At 37.5% G+C, this 22,314-nt stretch overlaps 4 non-coding genes across 4 annotated transcripts; all 4 read left to right on the top strand.

Moving 5' to 3' along the window:
* The first annotated feature begins 1,332 nt into the window (after positions 1–1,332).
* On the top strand, positions 1,333–1,439 carry LOC127900179 (small nucleolar RNA R71). Its single transcript, XR_008052195.1, has one exon. It is a non-coding gene; the product is annotated as a small nucleolar RNA R71 (small nucleolar RNA).
* A 6,410-nt stretch (positions 1,440–7,849) lies between these two features.
* Positions 7,850–7,956, top strand: LOC127900178 (small nucleolar RNA R71). Its single transcript, XR_008052194.1, has one exon. It is a non-coding gene; the product is annotated as a small nucleolar RNA R71 (small nucleolar RNA).
* Positions 7,957–14,365: 6,409 nt separating this feature from the next.
* Positions 14,366–14,472, top strand: LOC127900177 (small nucleolar RNA R71). The gene has a single exon (XR_008052193.1). It is a non-coding gene; the product is annotated as a small nucleolar RNA R71 (small nucleolar RNA).
* Positions 14,473–20,883: 6,411 nt separating this feature from the next.
* On the top strand, positions 20,884–20,990 carry LOC127900176 (small nucleolar RNA R71). The gene has a single exon (XR_008052192.1). It is a non-coding gene; the product is annotated as a small nucleolar RNA R71 (small nucleolar RNA).
* Positions 20,991–22,314: the final 1,324 nt, after the last annotated feature.

Raw genomic sequence — 22,314 nt, 5'->3', positions numbered from 1 at the left:
TTAACTTGTACTAAGACATCTTCTAATACCCCATCAGGATATGCATTAGACCTATCGGCTAGTTGAATTATCACGCCAGTTTCTTTTAATGGACCAATATTCAAAGATGAATAAATAGAACGAGGCATGACATTAATAGAAGCTCCTAGATCTAACAAAGCCTTTTCAATTCTAACACTACCAATTTTACAAGGAATAGTAAACATACCTGGATCCTTGCACTTAGGAGGTAGTTTCTTTTGAAGAACTGCTGAAATATTCTCCCCCATGTGAACTTTTTCACCTCCTCTTAATTTTCTCTTAGAGGTGCATAGTTCCTTAAGGACTTTAGCATATCGAGGTATCTGTTTTATAGCATCTAATAAAGGAATATTTACCTCAACCTTGCAAAATGTCTCAAGGATGTCTTTCTCTTGTTCCTCCTTTTTGGATTTTGCAAACCGGCTTGGAAAAGGAGGAGGTATCACAATAGGTAGGGGTTTCGCTCTGGTGGGTTGCGCATCTTGAGATTTAGGCATCAATTCATTCTTCTCAAGCTCATCTTCTACATGCTTTGTCACTTTCTTACTAGGCTCTTGCAACTCCTTCCCACTTCTAAAGATGACAGCACTAACGTTTTGCTTTGGATTCACCTCAGATTGTGAAGGCAATCTCCCTAATACTTGAGACTCCAGACGGCTCACTGCAGTCGCCAATTGACTCATTTGGTTCTCCAAGTTCTGAATGCTTGCCGTAGTTGCCTGCTGAAATTGTTGAGTGTTAGTCGCAAGTGATTTAACAATTTCTTCAAGAGGTATACCTGACTTGGAGTTTGACTGTGGAGGTGTTGGTTGTCTTGGTGGATACTGTTGTGGGAATCCTGACGGCCTAACTCCATAGCTGAAGTTGGGATGATCCTTCCATCCTGGATTGTATGTTTGTGCATAAGGATCATACCTCCTCTGAGGCATGCTTGGAAATCCTCCAACTGCATTGGCTTGTTCAACGGGTTCTTCTTGAAGTGTAGGACACATATCAGTTGAATGACCCATATTGTAACAAATGCCACAAGTCTTCACCTGTTGCACATTACCTACAACAAACTTTTCCACAAGAGAAGTAAGTTTATCTAAACGTTGTTCAACAGAAGAAATATTTACCTCATTCACCGTTCTTGAAGTGGCATCTTGTCTGCTGCCAAATTGTTGTGCATTGGCAGCCATATTTGAGATCAACTCCCTTGCTTGAGTAGGGGTCTTGTTCACCAACACGCCTCCACTAGCAGCATCTATCATACTCCTATCCATCAATGATAATCCTTCGTAAAAATATTGAATAAGAAGTTGATCAGAAATCTGATGTTGAGGACAGCTGGCACACAATTGTTTGAATCGCTCCCAATACTCATATAAAGTCTCCCCAGGAAGTTGTCTGATCCCACAAATGTCTTTTCTGATGTTAGCAGCTCTTGAAGCAGGAAAGTACTTCTCGAGGAACTGCTTCTTCAAATCATTCCACGTTGTAATCGATCCAGGAGGCAAGTAATACAACCAATCTTTAGCTAGCCCATCTACAGAGAACGGAAAAGCACGCAGCTTAATCTGCTCTTCAGTCACGCCTTGTGGTCTCATACTTGAGCACACAACATGAAACTCCTTAAGATGTTTATGAGGATCTTCACCTGCAAAACCATGAAACTTGGGTAATAAATGAATAAGACCAGACTTTAATTCAAAATTTACCTCCAAATCTACATATTGAATGCAGAGTGGTTGCTGATTCAAGTCTGGTTCAGCTAACTCTCTAAGAGTTCTTTCTACAGGTGCAGGTCTATCCATCACTTGTTCTTCCGAATCGCTAGATGATTCAACTAAATTAGGCACCGTATCTGTTTTAAAAAGCAAAGGCGACGAGGATCGTTGCTTAGCTCGCTTAGTCTGCTGTCTCAGCTGGCGAGCTGTCTTCTCAATTTCAGGATCAAACGAAAGTGTACCTGTACGAGAAGAACGAACCATACACCAAGTAAAACGTAAAAAGGATTAAATAAATGACACCAATCCCCGGCAACGGCGCCAAAATTTGATGGTTGTCGAAGCCAACAAAAATAAATTCCTACTCTAAATAAATTGTGTATAGTGATTGAGCAGGGTCGTGTCCACAGAGATCGGTAATTAATTAAATCCTTTTGAAACGTAAAACGTAAAATAGGGGAATTGTTGACAATAATAAAAATCAAATTAAAATAACAAGAATGCAAATTAAAGTTGTAATTCAAATTGGAGAAAGCTCTGGTTGAAGGAATTAACTCAGCTTGATTCGACTACTGATCATTGATTCAAATATAGATTATTATTACTCATGAATAGACCGGTTATAGCTACTGAGACCTTCTAATAGCCAATCTCTCCTTAACTAGTCGATAACCAAGGTACGACCGTTGGTTATTTCCCTAATCAATAGACAACCCTAGATACGATCATAGAATTTAATCAATTGACAGCCTGAAAAACCAGAGAGACCCAAATCCTAATCAACACATATGATGATTCATTTAAATTAGATTGTTTATTCTCACAACACAACTCTCTGCTATGTTATTTGTCACAAACATTAAATTCTTCATACGATGAATCCTTTAATTGACAATAGATTAAGTTGATAATTAAATAGTGGCCCATTACCTAATTAACAAACATAATCATGAAAATAATTCAGAGAATAAACAAATACCCAAAAAGTAATAAAACAATTAAAGCACAAGAAAGATCTCACAGTAGTGATGAATCAAAGCTTCATTAACCTTCAACCAGAAAAATGGGTTTAGTTCCTCATAGAGAGAAGAGAAAAATTAGATCTAGGGTTTCTTTTTCTCCAATCCAAAATCCCCCCTTTTCACAATAGATTCCTCCCTTAAATACTCTCTCTCTCCTCTCTTTTAGAATTCTATTTAAAATAAAATACTAATATCTGAAATATTAAATTCGTAATTACAAAAATAACCAAAAATACAAAACACGTTAAACTAAAAACTGCAGGTCCGCAGTTGACAGCACGCGCCCACGCCTTATCAACAAAGTTCTTCTGACGCTCATAATTTCTCCAAGAGAACAATCATCCTTAAACATCATCTTATAGCTCAATTTTATCATCAATCAATAGAATTGCACCTACAAAAGTAAAACATAAGTAAATCACTATTATTAAGTGCAAAACATTGATATTAAGGGAAGTAAATAATGCAAAACTAGTGCATAAATTGCACTCTAACAAATTCCCCCACACCAAGATGATGCTTGTCCTCAAGCATATAACTCAAGACTAATCTCAAATCTCCACTAAATTCTCATCTCAACTCATCCAAAAATAATTTTAAGCAAGCATACCTCAAGAAATTAAGTCGTTCAACGTTCGAGAGACAAGGATTTTAAAGCATAGAATTTCATAAGATAGAATAAGAACATTCAACCACCAAGAAGATTCGTTCAAAATTCAAGTGCAACAAGATGTAATAGCCCTCTCAATAACTTCACTCCATGCACTCAAAGTGTTTAGGGTGTCATTTATCCACTCAAATCAAATCAAAGAATGCTATTACCATAAGCTTGCTCATATATCACATCTCAATCCACAAAACATGAATAAAATGCAAAAATTTAAGGGTCTTAAAAGGGTTGTAATGGGGTTAAATGTGTTAAATGAAAAAGAAAGGTTTACGAAAGAAAAAGAGATCAAAACGAGAAGAATGAACTCATTGAATGAACTTATGATATCAAAATGCTTATTTCTACTCAAGTCACCAAGAATGTAAACATTTTTTATTTCGATTTTTTTTTCAATTTTTCTTTTTTCTTTTTTTTTTCTTTTTTTTTGTTTTTTTGTTGTTGTTTTTTTTTTTGAATCAAACAAAAGAAACGAACCTTGCACAATTTAATTCAAGCATAATGCTTGTTGATCTAATTGAGAAACTTTATTACAAGGTAGAAAAAGCAACAAAATATATCCACACAATGAGTCCAAAAATCTCCTTAAATTGAGGCTCAAAAAGAAGAAAAATGGTTAAGTAGACGGAGAGAATTAGATGGGTAATGGTTAAGGCTCAAACAAAGATAGCAAATAAAGGTCTTCGGGTAGAGAAAAAGGAAAATGCGAGAATAGAAAAATGGTAAATGGTTTGCCCTTATCATTTTAATGCATAAAATCTTGTAATGTGGCTTCAACATGCATAATAAAGCAAGTTCTAGAATAAACAAACTAGGATTGATATTCACATAACAAAAATAATTAGAGCAAAGTGGTTGCTCATAGGCTCAAATCCTCACAAAGTTGGTAAATTTGCCATCAAATCCTGTACACTCTTCAAATGAATCAACCATCAATAGTGGTGTAGAATGAGAAGAAGGTATGAGTGAGATATAAAAGGAAAGGTAAAAAGGATAATAAGCAAGAAAGATGTATGTAGTAAAAAAAATGAAAGATAAAATGTGAGTGATGAAAAAGTATGATAGAAAAAAAAATAGATGTAAATAATGTGAGATAGATGGGAAAAGAGTAGTGAGAGATAAAGGAAAAGAAAATTAATAATATATAAAGCATACTAACTCCAAAATCATTTAAGGATGAGTAGAGTGAAAAAAAAAAAATAAGTAGAGTGAAAACAATAATTCCAGACATCAATAATGCAAAAATCCCTCCCCCACACCAAGAACTTACATTGTCCCCAATGTAAGATAATCAAAGCTCACATAAAAATTAAAGCGTCAGGATAAAAGATTAAAGGCAAAAACTTCCCTGAATTGTGAGCTTTGATCCTCATAACGTCTATGGGCTTGGCGGGAATGGTGGGATAAATCCCACACTCTTGAAGTATGCGGCCAAATTCTGCTCCATCTTGTCACAGATTTCGATTCATGCGGCTGGAATGCAGGTCGTAGGCTGGTTGCGGACTATTGCTGCTCGACTGGAGCTTGCGGGTACACGGCTGCTGGTTCAGTTGCGCGCGGATGGGACTGATGCTGCGAACTGGTGACGCTGGATCTGCGTGCTGCGGCTGTTGCTGCGCGCTGGGGGATTGCTGATTGCGCGCTGGTGATGCTGGTTGCGTGCGGGATGCTGCGCGCTACTGGGGCTGGTTCTGCTGCGCTAGTGGGTTGCTGGATCTGCGCGCTGGGGTTGATTGCACGTGAGAGCTGGGCTGACGTTGGTTCTGCGCGCTGCTAGGCAAAGGCTGGATCTGCGCTCGCGGGTTGCTGCGTGGCTGCTCGGTGAAGGCTGAATATGCGCACGCGTGGGATGGAGCTGGCTGCGCGCACAGTTGCTGCTGCTGCTGCGTGGGCTGGTTCGCGATGGTGGATCGCTGGTGCTGCGTGGCTGCTCGGTGAAGGCTGAATATGCGCACGCGTGGGATGGAGCTGGCTGCGCGCACAGTTGCTGCTGCTGCTGCGTGGGCTGGTTCGCGATGGTGGATCGCTGGTGCTGCGTGGCTGCTCGGTGAAGGCTGGAGAAGAAAACCAATTCTGTGAATTAGGGATTTTGTGAACAGTAAATTTTATTTTTTTTTCGTTTTTTTTTTCAAATAAAAAAAATATATATATAAAAAAGAAAGAAAAGAAAGGAAAAGAAAAAAAAAAGTTTTTTTTTTAATTTTCAAATAAATAAATAAATAAATAATTTTTTTTTTATGATGAACTACTTTGAGACACAAAAAAAAAAAAAAATTTCAGAAGTACTTTTCTAATAAGCACGTGGGCACGCCTTAAAACCATTTCACGTTAAAAATCACAGAAGTACTTATTAGTTAAGACGTGGGCACGCCTTATCAAAAATTTTCTTCTGACCAAAATAAGCAAACACATTATTTTTTTAAAAAAAAATCTGAATCAAAATTAAAAGAAGATATGACAAAAACCAAAATAAATAAATCATTTGGGTTGCCTCCCAAAAAGCGCCTTTGTTTTATGTCTTTGGCTAGACACATTTATGCATCAATCTCCATAATTGGGACTCTCGAGAGCCACATCCTCCACGATATTCACCGAAAAACCTTCATAAAAAGATTTTAAGCGATGACCATTAACCTTAAGAACTCTGTCAGAGGTCGGACTCCGAATCTCAACTGCACCATGAGGAAAAACATTAGTAACAATAAAAGGTCCAACCCAGCAAGAACGTAATTTACCCGAAAAAAAGTTTAAGTTTAGAATGAAAAAGAAGAACTTTTTGACCAACAGAGAACTCCTTTCTCAAAATCATTCTATCATGAAATGTCTTCGTCTTTTTCTTGTAAAAAACTTCCTGCACTATAGGGTTAATAACATCCACAGAGAATACTGAATGTTCATCACTATGATATTTCATGGCATCATTCATATTGAATTCTATAACCTCTCCATCAAACTCCATAGTGAGAGTCCCTTTATGTACATCCATTTTAGTCCTAGCAGTCTTAAGAAAAGGTCTTCCTAGCAAAATTGGGACAGAATTAGAGGAGTTATCATCTTCCATATCAAGTACATAAAAATCAGCAGGAAAAACTAACTCATTAACTTGTACTAAGACATCTTCTAATACCCCATCAGGATATGCATTAGACCTATCGGCTAGTTGAATTATCACGCCAGTTTCTTTTAATGGACCAATATTCAAAGATGAATAAATAGAACGAGGCATGACATTAATAGAAGCTCCTAGATCTAACAAAGCCTTTTCAATTCTAACACTACCAATTTTACAAGGAATAGTAAACATACCTGGATCCTTGCACTTAGGAGGTAGTTTCTTTTGAAGAACTGCTGAAATATTCTCCCCCATGTGAACTTTTTCACCTCCTCTTAATTTTCTCTTAGAGGTGCATAGTTCCTTAAGGACTTTAGCATATCGAGGTATCTGTTTTATAGCATCTAATAAAGGAATATTTACCTCAACCTTGCAAAATGTCTCAAGGATGTCTTTCTCTTGTTCCTCCTTTTTGGATTTTGCAAACCGGCTTGGAAAAGGAGGAGGTATCACAATAGGTAGGGGTTTCGCTCTGGTGGGTTGCGCATCTTGAGATTTAGGCATCAATTCATTCTTCTCAAGCTCATCTTCTACATGCTTTGTCACTTTCTTACTAGGCTCTTGCAACTCCTTCCCACTTCTAAGGATGACAGCACTAACGTTTTGCTTTGGATTCACCTCAGATTGTGAAGGCAATCTCCCTAATACTTGAGACTCCAGACGGCTCACTGCAGTCGCCAATTGACTCATTTGGTTCTCCAAGTTCTGAATGCTTGCCGTAGTTGCCTGCTGAAATTGTTGAGTGTTAGTCGCAAGTGATTTAACAATTTCTTCAAGAGGTATACCTGACTTGGAGTTTGACTGTGGAGGTGTTGGTTGTCTTGGTGGATACTGTTGTGGGAATCCTGACGGCCTAACTCCATAGCTGAAGTTGGGATGATCCTTCCATCCTGGATTGTATGTTTGTGCATAAGGATCATACCTCCTCTGAGGCATGCTTGGAAATCCTCCAACTGCATTGGCTTGTTCAACGGGTTCTTCTTGAAGTGTAGGACACATATCAGTTGAATGACCCATATTGTAACAAATGCCACAAGTCTTCACCTGTTGCACATTACCTACAACAAACTTTTCCACAAGAGAAGTAAGTTTATCTAAACGTTGTTCAACAGAAGAAATATTTACCTCATTCACCGTTCTTGAAGTGGCATCTTGTCTGCTGCCAAATTGTTGTGCATTGGCAGCCATATTTGAGATCAACTCCCTTGCTTGAGTAGGGGTCTTGTTCACCAACACGCCTCCACTAGCAGCATCTATCATACTCCTATCCATCAATGATAATCCTTCGTAAAAATATTGAATAAGAAGTTGATCAGAAATCTGATGTTGAGGACAGCTGGCACACAATTGTTTGAATCGCTCCCAATACTCATATAAAGTCTCCCCAGGAAGTTGTCTGATCCCACAAATGTCTTTTCTGATGTTAGCAGCTCTTGAAGCAGGAAAGTACTTCTCGAGGAACTGCTTCTTCAAATCATTCCACGTTGTAATCGATCCAGGAGGCAAGTAATACAACCAATCTTTAGCTAGCCCATCTACAGAGAACGGAAAAGCACGCAGCTTAATCTGCTCTTCAGTCACGCCTTGTGGTCTCATACTTGAGCACACAACATGAAACTCCTTAAGATGTTTATGAGGATCTTCACCTGCAAAACCATGAAACTTGGGTAATAAATGAATAAGACCAGACTTTAATTCAAAATTTACCTCCAAATCTACATATTGAATGCAGAGTGGTTGCTGATTCAAGTCTGGTTCAGCTAACTCTCTAAGAGTTCTTTCTACAGGTGCAGGTCTATCCATCACTTGTTCTTCCGAATCGCTAGATGATTCAACTAAATTAGGCACCGTATCTGTTTTAAAAAGCAAAGGCGACGAGGATCGTTGCTTAGCTCGCTTAGTCTGCTGTCTCAGCTGGCGAGCTGTCTTCTCAATTTCAGGATCAAACGAAAGTGTACCTGTACGAGAAGAACGAACCATACACCAAGTAAAACGTAAAAAGGATTAAATAAATGACACCAATCCCCGGCAACGGCGCCAAAATTTGATGGTTGTCGAAGCCAACAAAAATAAATTCCTACTCTAAATAAATTGTGTATAGTGATTGAGCAGGGTCGTGTCCACAGAGATCGGTAATTAATTAAATCCTTTTGAAACGTAAAACGTAAAATAGGGGAATTGTTGACAATAATAAAAATCAAATTAAAATAACAAGAATGCAAATTAAAGTTGTAATTCAAATTGGAGAAAGCTCTGGTTGAAGGAATTAACTCAGCTTGATTCGACTACTGATCATTGATTCAAATATAGATTATTATTACTCATGAATAGACCGGTTATAGCTACTGAGACCTTCTAATAGCCAATCTCTCCTTAACTAGTCGATAACCAAGGTACGACCGTTGGTTATTTCCCTAATCAATAGACAACCCTAGATACGATCATAGAATTTAATCAATTGACAGCCTGAAAAACCAGAGAGACCCAAATCCTAATCAACACATATGATGATTCATTTAAATTAGATTGTTTATTCTCACAACACAACTCTCTGCTATGTTATTTGTCACAAACATTAAATTCTTCATACGATGAATCCTTTAATTGACAATAGATTAAGTTGATAATTAAATAGTGGCCCATTACCTAATTAACAAACATAATCATGAAAATAATTCAGAGAATAAACAAATACCCAAAAAGTAATAAAACAATTAAAGCACAAGAAAGATCTCACAGTAGTGATGAATCAAAGCTTCATTAACCTTCAACCAGAAAAATGGGTTTAGTTCCTCATAGAGAGAAGAGAAAAATTAGATCTAGGGTTTCTTTTTCTCCAATCCAAAATCCCCCCTTTTCACAATAGATTCCTCCCTTAAATACTCTCTCTCTCCTCTCTTTTAGAATTCTATTTAAAATAAAATACTAATATCTGAAATATTAAATTCGTAATTACAAAAATAACCAAAAATACAAAACACGTTAAACTAAAAACTGCAGGTCCGCAGTTGACAGCACGCGCCCACGCCTTATCAACAAAGTTCTTCTGACGCTCATAATTTCTCCAAGAGAACAATCATCCTTAAACATCATCTTATAGCTCAATTTTATCATCAATCAATAGAATTGCACCTACAAAAGTAAAACATAAGTAAATCACTATTATTAAGTGCAAAACATTGATATTAAGGGAAGTAAATAATGCAAAACTAGTGCATAAATTGCACTCTAACAAATTCCCCCACACCAAGATGATGCTTGTCCTCAAGCATATAACTCAAGACTAATCTCAAATCTCCACTAAATTCTCATCTCAACTCATCCAAAAATAATTTTAAGCAAGCATACCTCAAGAAATTAAGTCGTTCAACGTTCGAGAGACAAGGATTTTAAAGCATAGAATTTCATAAGATAGAATAAGAACATTCAACCACCAAGAAGATTCGTTCAAAATTCAAGTGCAACAAGATGTAATAGCCCTCTCAATAACTTCACTCCATGCACTCAAAGTGTTTAGGGTGTCATTTATCCACTCAAATCAAATCAAAGAATGCTATTACCATAAGCTTGCTCATATATCACATCTCAATCCACAAAACATGAATAAAATGCAAAAATTTAAGGGTCTTAAAAGGGTTGTAATGGGGTTAAATGTGTTAAATGAAAAAGAAAGGTTTACGAAAGAAAAAGAGATCAAAACGAGAAGAATGAACTCATTGAATGAACTTATGATATCAAAATGCTTATTTCTACTCAAGTCACCAAGAATGTAAACATTTTTTATTTCGATTTTTTTTTCAATTTTTCTTTTTTCTTTTTTTTTTCTTTTTTTTTGTTTTTTTGTTGTTGTTTTTTTTTTTGAATCAAACAAAAGAAACGAACCTTGCACAATTTAATTCAAGCATAATGCTTGTTGATCTAATTGAGAAACTTTATTACAAGGTAGAAAAAGCAACAAAATATATCCACACAATGAGTCCAAAAATCTCCTTAAATTGAGGCTCAAAAAGAAGAAAAATGGTTAAGTAGACGGAGAGAATTAGATGGGTAATGGTTAAGGCTCAAACAAAGATAGCAAATAAAGGTCTTCGGGTAGAGAAAAAGGAAAATGCGAGAATAGAAAAATGGTAAATGGTTTGCCCTTATCATTTTAATGCATAAAATCTTGTAATGTGGCTTCAACATGCATAATAAAGCAAGTTCTAGAATAAACAAACTAGGATTGATATTCACATAACAAAAATAATTAGAGCAAAGTGGTTGCTCATAGGCTCAAATCCTCACAAAGTTGGTAAATTTGCCATCAAATCCTGTACACTCTTCAAATGAATCAACCATCAATAGTGGTGTAGAATGAGAAGAAGGTATGAGTGAGATATAAAAGGAAAGGTAAAAAGGATAATAAGCAAGAAAGATGTATGTAGTAAAAAAAATGAAAGATAAAATGTGAGTGATGAAAAAGTATGATAGAAAAAAAAATAGATGTAAATAATGTGAGATAGATGGGAAAAGAGTAGTGAGAGATAAAGGAAAAGAAAATTAATAATATATAAAGCATACTAACTCCAAAATCATTTAAGGATGAGTAGAGTGAAAAAAAAAAAATAAGTAGAGTGAAAACAATAATTCCAGACATCAATAATGCAAAAATCCCTCCCCCACACCAAGAACTTACATTGTCCCCAATGTAAGATAATCAAAGCTCACATAAAAATTAAAGCGTCAGGATAAAAGATTAAAGGCAAAAACTTCCCTGAATTGTGAGCTTTGATCCTCATAACGTCTATGGGCTTGGCGGGAATGGTGGGATAAATCCCACACTCTTGAAGTATGCGGCCAAATTCTGCTCCATCTTGTCACAGATTTCGATTCATGCGGCTGGAATGCAGGTCGTAGGCTGGTTGCGGACTATTGCTGCTCGACTGGAGCTTGCGGGTACACGGCTGCTGGTTCAGTTGCGCGCGGATGGGACTGATGCTGCGAACTGGTGACGCTGGATCTGCGTGCTGCGGCTGTTGCTGCGCGCTGGGGGATTGCTGATTGCGCGCTGGTGATGTTGGTTGCGTGCGGGATGCTGCGCGCTACTGGGGCTGGTTCTGCTGCGCTAGTGGGTTGCTGGATCTGCGCGCTGGGGTTGATTGCACGTGAGAGCTGGGCTGACGTTGGTTCTGCGCGCTGCTAGGCAAAGGCTGGATCTGCGCTCGCGGGTTGCTGCGTGGCTGCTCGGTGAAGGCTGAATATGCGCACGCGTGGGATGGAGCTGGCTGCGCGCACAGTTGCTGCTGCTGCTGCGTGGGCTGGTTCGCGATGGTGGATCGCTGGTGCTGCGTGGCTGCTCGGTGAAGGCTGAATATGCGCACGCGTGGGATGGAGCTGGCTGCGCGCACAGTTGCTGCTGCTGCTGCGTGGGCTGGTTCGCGATGGTGGATCGCTGGTGCTGCGTGGCTGCTCGGTGAAGGCTGGAGAAGAAAACCAATTCTGTGAATTAGGGATTTTGTGAACAGTAAATTTTATTTTTTTTTCGTTTTTTTTTTCAAATAAAAAAAATATATATATAAAAAAGAAAGAAAAGAAAGGAAAAGAAAAAAAAAAGTTTTTTTTTTAATTTTCAAATAAATAAATAAATAAATAATTTTTTTTTTATGATGAACTACTTTGAGACACAAAAAAAAAAAAAATTTCAGAAGTACTTTTCTAATAAGCACGTGGGCACGCCTTAAAACCATTTCACGTTAAAAATCACAGAAGTACTTATTAGTTAAGACGTGGGCACGCCTTATCAAAAATTTTCTTCTGACCAAAATAAGCAAACACATTATTTTTTTAAAAAAAAATCTGAATCAAAATTAAAAGAAGATATGACAAAAACCAAAATAAATAAATCATTTGGGTTGCCTCCCAAAAAGCGCCTTTGTTTTATGTCTTTGGCTAGACACATTTATGCATCAATCTCCATAATTGGGACTCTCGAGAGCCACATCCTCCACGATATTCACCGAAAAACCTTCATAAAAAGATTTTAAGCGATGACCATTAACCTTAAGAACTCTGTCAGAGGTCGGACTCCGAATCTCAACTGCACCATGAGGAAAAACATTAGTAACAATAAAAGGTCCAACCCAGCAAGAACGTAATTTACCCGAAAAAAAGTTTAAGTTTAGAATGAAAAAGAAGAACTTTTTGACCAACAGAGAACTCCTTTCTCAAAATCATTCTATCATGAAATGTCTTCGTCTTTTTCTTGTAAAAAACTTCCTGCACTATAGGGTTAATAACATCCACAGAGAATACTGAATGTTCATCACTATGATATTTCATGGCATCATTCATATTGAATTCTATAACCTCTCCATCAAACTCCATAGTGAGAGTCCCTTTATGTACATCCATTTTAGTCCTAGCAGTCTTAAGAAAAGGTCTTCCTAGCAAAATTGGGACAGAATTAGAGGAGTTATCATCTTCCATATCAAGTACATAAAAATCAGCAGGAAAAACTAACTCATTAACTTGTACTAAGACATCTTCTAATACCCCATCAGGATATGCATTAGACCTATCGGCTAGTTGAATTATCACGCCAGTTTCTTTTAATGGACCAATATTCAAAGATGAATAAATAGAACGAGGCATGACATTAATAGAAGCTCCTAGATCTAACAAAGCCTTTTCAATTCTAACACTACCAATTTTACAAGGAATAGTAAACATACCTGGATCCTTGCACTTAGGAGGTAGTTTCTTTTGAAGAACTGCTGAAATATTCTCCCCCATGTGAACTTTTTCACCTCCTCTTAATTTTCTCTTAGAGGTGCATAGTTCCTTAAGGACTTTAGCATATCGAGGTATCTGTTTTATAGCATCTAATAAAGGAATATTTACCTCAACCTTGCAAAATGTCTCAAGGATGTCTTTCTCTTGTTCCTCCTTTTTGGATTTTGCAAACCGGCTTGGAAAAGGAGGAGGTATCACAATAGGTAGGGGTTTCGCTCTGGTGGGTTGCGCATCTTGAGATTTAGGCATCAATTCATTCTTCTCAAGCTCATCTTCTACATGCTTTGTCACTTTCTTACTAGGCTCTTGCAACTCCTTCCCACTTCTAAGGATGACAGCACTAACGTTTTGCTTTGGATTCACCTCAGATTGTGAAGGCAATCTCCCTAATACTTGAGACTCCAGACGGCTCACTGCAGTCGCCAATTGACTCATTTGGTTCTCCAAGTTCTGAATGCTTGCCGTAGTTGCCTGCTGAAATTGTTGAGTGTTAGTCGCAAGTGATTTAACAATTTCTTCAAGAGGTATACCTGACTTGGAGTTTGACTGTGGAGGTGTTGGTTGTCTTGGTGGATACTGTTGTGGGAATCCTGACGGCCTAACTCCATAGCTGAAGTTGGGATGATCCTTCCATCCTGGATTGTATGTTTGTGCATAAGGATCATACCTCCTCTGAGGCATGCTTGGAAATCCTCCAACTGCATTGGCTTGTTCAACGGGTTCTTCTTGAAGTGTAGGACACATATCAGTTGAATGACCCATATTGTAACAAATGCCACAAGTCTTCACCTGTTGCACATTACCTACAACAAACTTTTCCACAAGAGAAGTAAGTTTATCTAAACGTTGTTCAACAGAAGAAATATTTACCTCATTCACCGTTCTTGAAGTGGCATCTTGTCTGCTGCCAAATTGTTGTGCATTGGCAGCCATATTTGAGATCAACTCCCTTGCTTGAGTAGGGGTCTTGTTCACCAACACGCCTCCACTAGCAGCATCTATCATACTCCTATCCATCAATGATAATCCTTCGTAAAAATATTGAATAAGAAGTTGATCAGAAATCTGATGTTGAGGACAGCTGGCACACAATTGTTTGAATCGCTCCCAATACTCATATAAAGTCTCCCCAGGAAGTTGTCTGATCCCACAAATGTCTTTTCTGATGTTAGCAGCTCTTGAAGCAGGAAAGTACTTCTCGAGGAACTGCTTCTTCAAATCATTCCACGTTGTAATCGATCCAGGAGGCAAGTAATACAACCAATCTTTAGCTAGCCCATCTACAGAGAACGGAAAAGCACGCAGCTTAATCTGCTCTTCAGTCACGCCTTGTGGTCTCATACTTGAGCACACAACATGAAACTCCTTAAGATGTTTATGAGGATCTTCACCTGCAAAACCATGAAACTTGGGTAATAAATGAATAAGACCAGACTTTAATTCAAAATTTACCTCCAAATCTACATATTGAATGCAGAGTGGTTGCTGATTCAAGTCTGGTTCAGCTAACTCTCTAAGAGTTCTTTCTACAGGTGCAGGTCTATCCATCACTTGTTCTTCCGAATCGCTAGATGATTCAACTAAATTAGGCACCGTATCTGTTTTAAAAAGCAAAGGCGACGAGGATCGTTGCTTAGCTCGCTTAGTCTGCTGTCTCAGCTGGCGAGCTGTCTTCTCAATTTCAGGATCAAACGAAAGTGTACCTGTACGAGAAGAACGAACCATACACCAAGTAAAACGTAAAAAGGATTAAATAAATGACACCAATCCCCGGCAACGGCGCCAAAATTTGATGGTTGTCGAAGCCAACAAAAATAAATTCCTACTCTAAATAAATTGTGTATAGTGATTGAGCAGGGTCGTGTCCACAGAGATCGGTAATTAATTAAATCCTTTTGAAACGTAAAACGTAAAATAGGGGAATTGTTGACAATAATAAAAATCAAATTAAAATAACAAGAATGCAAATTAAAGTTGTAATTCAAATTGGAGAAAGCTCTGGTTGAAGGAATTAACTCAGCTTGATTCGACTACTGATCATTGATTCAAATATAGATTATTATTACTCATGAATAGACCGGTTATAGCTACTGAGACCTTCTAATAGCCAATCTCTCCTTAACTAGTCGATAACCAAGGTACGACCGTTGGTTATTTCCCTAATCAATAGACAACCCTAGATACGATCATAGAATTTAATCAATTGACAGCCTGAAAAACCAGAGAGACCCAAATCCTAATCAACACATATGATGATTCATTTAAATTAGATTGTTTATTCTCACAACACAACTCTCTGCTATGTTATTTGTCACAAACATTAAATTCTTCATACGATGAATCCTTTAATTGACAATAGATTAAGTTGATAATTAAATAGTGGCCCATTACCTAATTAACAAACATAATCATGAAAATAATTCAGAGAATAAACAAATACCCAAAAAGTAATAAAACAATTAAAGCACAAGAAAGATCTCACAGTAGTGATGAATCAAAGCTTCATTAACCTTCAACCAGAAAAATGGGTTTAGTTCCTCATAGAGAGAAGAGAAAAATTAGATCTAGGGTTTCTTTTTCTCCAATCCAAAATCCCCCCTTTTCACAATAGATTCCTCCCTTAAATACTCTCTCTCTCCTCTCTTTTAGAATTCTATTTAAAATAAAATACTAATATCTGAAATATTAAATTCGTAATTACAAAAATAACCAAAAATACAAAACACGTTAAACTAAAAACTGCAGGTCCGCAGTTGACAGCACGCGCCCACGCCTTATCAACAAAGTTCTTCTGACGCTCATAATTTCTCCAAGAGAACAATCATCCTTAAACATCATCTTATAGCTCAATTTTATCATCAATCAATAGAATTGCACCTACAAAAGTAAAACATAAGTAAATCACTATTATTAAGTGCAAAACATTGATATTAAGGGAAGTAAATAATGCAAAACTAGTGCATAAATTGCACTCTAACAAATTCCCCCACACCAAGATGATGCTTGTCCTCAAGCATATAACTCAAGACTAATCTCAAATCTCCACTAAATTCTCATCTCAACTCATCCAAAAATAATTTTAAGCAAGCATACCTCAAGAAATTAAGTCGTTCAACGTTCGAGAGACAAGGATTTTAAAGCATAGAATTTCATAAGATAGAATAAGAACATTCAACCACCAAGAAGATTCGTTCAAAATTCAAGTGCAACAAGATGTAATAGCCCTCTCAATAACTTCACTCCATGCACTCAAAGTGTTTAGGGTGTCATTTATCCACTCAAATCAAATCAAAGAATGCTATTACCATAAGCTTGCTCATATATCACATCTCAATCCACAAAACATGAATAAAATGCAAAAATTTAAGGGTCTTAAAAGGGTTGTAATGGGGTTAAATGTGTTAAATGAAAAAGAAAGGTTTACGAAAGAAAAAGAGATCAAAACGAGAAGAATGAACTCATTGAATGAACTTATGATATCAAAATGCTTATTTCTACTCAAGTCACCAAGAATGTAAACATTTTTTATTTCGATTTTTTTTTCAATTTTTCTTTTTTCTTTTTTTTTTCTTTTTTTTTGTTTTTTTGTTGTTGTTTTTTTTTTTTGAATCAAACAAAAGAAACGAACCTTGCACAATTTAATTCAAGCATAATGCTTGTTGATCTAATTGAGAAACTTTATTACAAGGTAGAAAAAGCAACAAAATATATCCACACAATGAGTCCAAAAATCTCCTTAAATTGAGGCTCAAAAAGAAGAAAAATGGTTAAGTAGACGGAGAGAATTAGATGGGTAATGGTTAAGGCTCAAACAAAGATAGCAAATAAAGGTCTTCGGGTAGAGAAAAAGGAAAATGCGAGAATAGAAAAATGGTAAATGGTTTGCCCTTATCATTTTAATGCATAAAATCTTGTAATGTGGCTTCAACATGCATAATAAAGCAAGTTCTAGAATAAACAAACTAGGATTGATATTCACATAACAAAAATAATTAGAGCAAAGTGGTTGCTCATAGGCTCAAATCCTCACAAAGTTGGTAAATTTGCCATCAAATCCTGTACACTCTTCAAATGAATCAACCATCAATAGTGGTGTAGAATGAGAAGAAGGTATGAGTGAGATATAAAAGGAAAGGTAAAAAGGATAATAAGCAAGAAAGATGTATGTAGTAAAAAAAATGAAAGATAAAATGTGAGTGATGAAAAAGTATGATAGAAAAAAAAATAGATGTAAATAATGTGAGATAGATGGGAAAAGAGTAGTGAGAGATAAAGGAAAAGAAAATTAATAATATATAAAGCATACTAACTCCAAAATCATTTAAGGATGAGTAGAGTGAAAAAAAAAAAAATAAGTAGAGTGAAAACAATAATTCCAGACATCAATAATGCAAAAATCCCTCCCCCACACCAAGAACTTACATTGTCCCCAATGTAAGATAATCAAAGCTCACATAAAAATTAAAGCGTCAGGATAAAAGATTAAAGGCAAAAACTTCCCTGAATTGTGAGCTTTGATCCTCATAACGTCTATGGGCTTGGCGGGAATGGTGGGATAAATCCCACACTCTTGAAGTATGCGGCCAAATTCTGCTCCATCTTGTCACAGATTTCGATTCATGCGGCTGGAATGCAGGTCGTAGGCTGGTTGCGGACTATTGCTGCTCGACTGGAGCTTGCGGGTACACGGCTGCTGGTTCAGTTGCGCGCGGATGGGACTGATGCTGCGAACTGGTGACGCTGGATCTGCGTGCTGCGGCTGTTGCTGCGCGCTGGGGGATTGCTGATTGCGCGCTGGTGATGCTGGTTGCGTGCGGGATGCTGCGCGCTACTGGGGCTGGTTCTGCTGCGCTAGTGGGTTGCTGGATCTGCGCGCTGGGGTTGATTGCACGTGAGAGCTGGGCTGACGTTGGTTCTGCGCGCTGCTAGGCAAAGGCTGGATCTGCGCTCGCGGGTTGCTGCGTGGCTGCTCGGTGAAGGCTGAATATGCGCACGCGTGGGATGGAGCTGGCTGCGCGCACAGTTGCTGCTGCTGCTGCGTGGGCTGGTTCGCGATGGTGGATCGCTGGTGCTGCGTGGCTGCTCGGTGAAGGCTGAATATGCGCACGCGTGGGATGGAGCTGGCTGCGCGCACAGTTGCTGCTGCTGCTGCGTGGGCTGGTTCGCGATGGTGGATCGCTGGTGCTGCGTGGCTGCTCGGTGAAGGCTGGAGAAGAAAACCAATTCTGTGAATTAGGGATTTTGTGAACAGTAAATTTTATTTTTTTTTCGTTTTTTTTTTCAAATAAAAAAAATATATATATAAAAAAGAAAGAAAAGAAAGGAAAAGAAAAAAAAAAGTTTTTTTTTTAATTTTCAAATAAATAAATAAATAAATAATTTTTTTTTTATGATGAACTACTTTGAGACACAAAAAAAAAAAAAATTTCAGAAGTACTTTTCTAATAAGCACGTGGGCACGCCTTAAAACCATTTCACGTTAAAAATCACAGAAGTACTTATTAGTTAAGACGTGGGCACGCCTTATCAAAAATTTTCTTCTGACCAAAATAAGCAAACACATTATTTTTTTAAAAAAAAATCTGAATCAAAATTAAAAGAAGATATGACAAAAACCAAAATAAATAAATCATTTGGGTTGCCTCCCAAAAAGCGCCTTTGTTTTATGTCTTTGGCTAGACACATTTATGCATCAATCTCCATAATTGGGACTCTCGAGAGCCACATCCTCCACGATATTCACCGAAAAACCTTCATAAAAAGATTTTAAGCGATGACCATTAACCTTAAGAACTCTGTCAGAGGTCGGACTCCGAATCTCAACTGCACCATGAGGAAAAACATTAGTAACAATAAAAGGTCCAACCCAGCAAGAACGTAATTTACCCGAAAAAAAGTTTAAGTTTAGAATGAAAAAGAAGAACTTTTTGACCAACAGAGAACTCCTTTCTCAAAATCATTCTATCATGAAATGTCTTCGTCTTTTTCTTGTAAAAAACTTCCTGCACTATAGGGTTAATAACATCCACAGAGAATACTGAATGTTCATCACTATGATATTTCATGGCATCATTCATATTGAATTCTATAACCTCTCCATCAAACTCCATAGTGAGAGTCCCTTTATGTACATCCATTTTAGTCCTAGCAGTCTTAAGAAAAGGTCTTCCTAGCAAAATTGGGACAGAATTAGAGGAGTTATCATCTTCCATATCAAGTACATAAAAATCAGCAGGAAAAACTAACTCATTAACTTGTACTAAGACATCTTCTAATACCCCATCAGGATATGCATTAGACCTATCGGCTAGTTGAATTATCACGCCAGTTTCTTTTAATGGACCAATATTCAAAGATGAATAAATAGAACGAGGCATGACATTAATAGAAGCTCCTAGATCTAACAAAGCCTTTTCAATTCTAACACTACCAATTTTACAAGGAATAGTAAACATACCTGGATCCTTGCACTTAGGAGGTAGTTTCTTTTGAAGAACTGCTGAAATATTCTCCCCCATGTGAACTTTTTCACCTCCTCTTAATTTTCTCTTAGAGGTGCATAGTTCCTTAAGGACTTTAGCATATCGAGGTATCTGTTTTATAGCATCTAATAAAGGAATATTTACCTCAACCTTGCAAAATGTCTCAAGGATGTCTTTCTCTTGTTCCTCCTTTTTGGATTTTGCAAACCGGCTTGGAAAAGGAGGAGGTATCACAATAGGTAGGGGTTTCGCTCTGGTGGGTTGCGCATCTTGAGATTTAGGCATCAATTCATTCTTCTCAAGCTCATCTTCTACATGCTTTGTCACTTTCTTACTAGGCTCTTGCAACTCCTTCCCACTTCTAAGGATGACAGCACTAACGTTTTGCTTTGGATTCACCTCAGATTGTGAAGGCAATCTCCCTAATACTTGAGACTCCAGACGGCTCACTGCAGTCGCCAATTGACTCATTTGGTTCTCCAAGTTCTGAATGCTTGCCGTAGTTGCCTGCTGAAATTGTTGAGTGTTAGTCGCAAGTGATTTAACAATTTCTTCAAGAGGTATACCTGACTTGGAGTTTGACTGTGGAGGTGTTGGTTGTCTTGGTGGATACTGTTGTGGGAATCCTGACGGCCTAACTCCATAGCTGAAGTTGGGATGATCCTTCCATCCTGGATTGTATGTTTGTGCATAAGGATCATACCTCCTCTGAGGCATGCTTGGAAATCCTCCAACTGCATTGGCTTGTTCAACGGGTTCTTCTTGAAGTGTAGGACACATATCAGTTGAATGACCCATATTGTAACAAATGCCACAAGTCTTCACCTGTTGCACATTACCTACAACAAACTTTTCCACAAGAGAAGTAAGTTTATCTAAACGTTGTTCAACAGAAGAAATATTTACCTCATTCACCGTTCTTGAAGTGGCATCTTGTCTGCTGCCAAATTGTTGTGCATTGGCAGCCATATTTGAGATCAACTCCCTTGCTTGAGTAGGGGTCTTGTTCACCAACACGCCTCCACTAGCAGCATCTATCATACTCCTATCCATCAATGATAATCCTTCGTAAAAATATTGAATAAGAAGTTGATCAGAAATCTGATGTTGAGGACAGCTGGCACACAATTGTTTGAATCGCTCCCAATACTCATATAAAGTCTCCCCAGGAAGTTGTCTGATCCCACAAATGTCTTTTCTGATGTTAGCAGCTCTTGAAGCAGGAAAGTACTTCTCGAGGAACTGCTTCTTCAAATCATTCCACGTTGTAATCGATCCAGGAGGCAAGTAATACAACCAATCTTTAGCTAGCCCATCTACAGAGAACGGAAAAGCACGCAGCTTAATCTGCTCTTCAGTCACGCCTTGTGGTCTCATACTTGAGCACACAACATGAAACTCCTTAAGATGTTTATGAGGATCTTCACCTGCAAAACCATGAAACTTGGGTAATAAATGAATAAGACCAGACTTTAATTCAAAATTTACCTCCAAATCTACATATTGAATGCAGAGTGGTTGCTGATTCAAGTCTGGTTCAGCTAACTCTCTAAGAGTTCTTTCTACAGGTGCAGGTCTATCCATCACTTGTTCTTCCGAATCGCTAGATGATTCAACTAAATTAGGCACCGTATCTGTTTTAAAAAGCAAAGGCGACGAGGATCGTTGCTTAGCTCGCTTAGTCTGCTGTCTCAGCTGGCGAGCTGTCTTCTCAATTTCAGGATCAAACGAAAGTGTACCTGTACGAGAAGAACGAACCATACACCAAGTAAAACGTAAAAAGGATTAAATAAATGACACCAATCCCCGGCAACGGCGCCAAAATTTGATGGTTGTCGAAGCCAACAAAAATAAATTCCTACTCTAAATAAATTGTGTATAGTGATTGAGCAGGGTCGTGTCCACAGAGATCGGTAATTAATTAAATCCTTTTGAAACGTAAAACGTAAAATAGGGGAATTGTTGACAATAATAAAAATCAAATTAAAATAACAAGAATGCAAATTAAAGTTGTAATTCAAATTGGAGAAAGCTCTGGTTGAAGGAATTAACTCAGCTTGATTCGACTACTGATCATTGATTCAAATATAGATTATTATTACTCATGAATAGACCGGTTATAGCTACTGAGACCTTCTAATAGCCAATCTCTCCTTAACTAGTCGATAACCAAGGTACGACCGTTGGTTATTTCCCTAATCAATAGACAACCCTAGATACGATCATAGAATTTAATCAATTGACAGCCTGAAAAACCAGAGAGACCCAAATCCTAATCAACACATATGATGATTCATTTAAATTAGATTGTTTATTCTCACAACACAACTCTCTGCTATGTTATTTGTCACAAACATTAAATTCTTCATACGATGAATCCTTTAATTGACAATAGATTAAGTTGATAATTAAATAGTGGCCCATTACCTAATTAACAAACATAATCATGAAAATAATTCAGAGAATAAACAAATACCCAAAAAGTAATAAAACAATTAAAGCACAAGAAAGATCTCACAGTAGTGATGAA

This window comes from Citrus sinensis, chromosome 9, assembly GCF_022201045.2.
Source record: "Citrus sinensis cultivar Valencia sweet orange chromosome 9, DVS_A1.0, whole genome shotgun sequence".
In the NCBI taxonomy this organism is placed as follows: domain Eukaryota; kingdom Viridiplantae; phylum Streptophyta; class Magnoliopsida; order Sapindales; family Rutaceae; genus Citrus; species Citrus sinensis.
The sequence above is the reverse complement of the archived record's forward strand: the minus strand, read 5'-3'. Positions and strand labels throughout refer to the sequence as shown.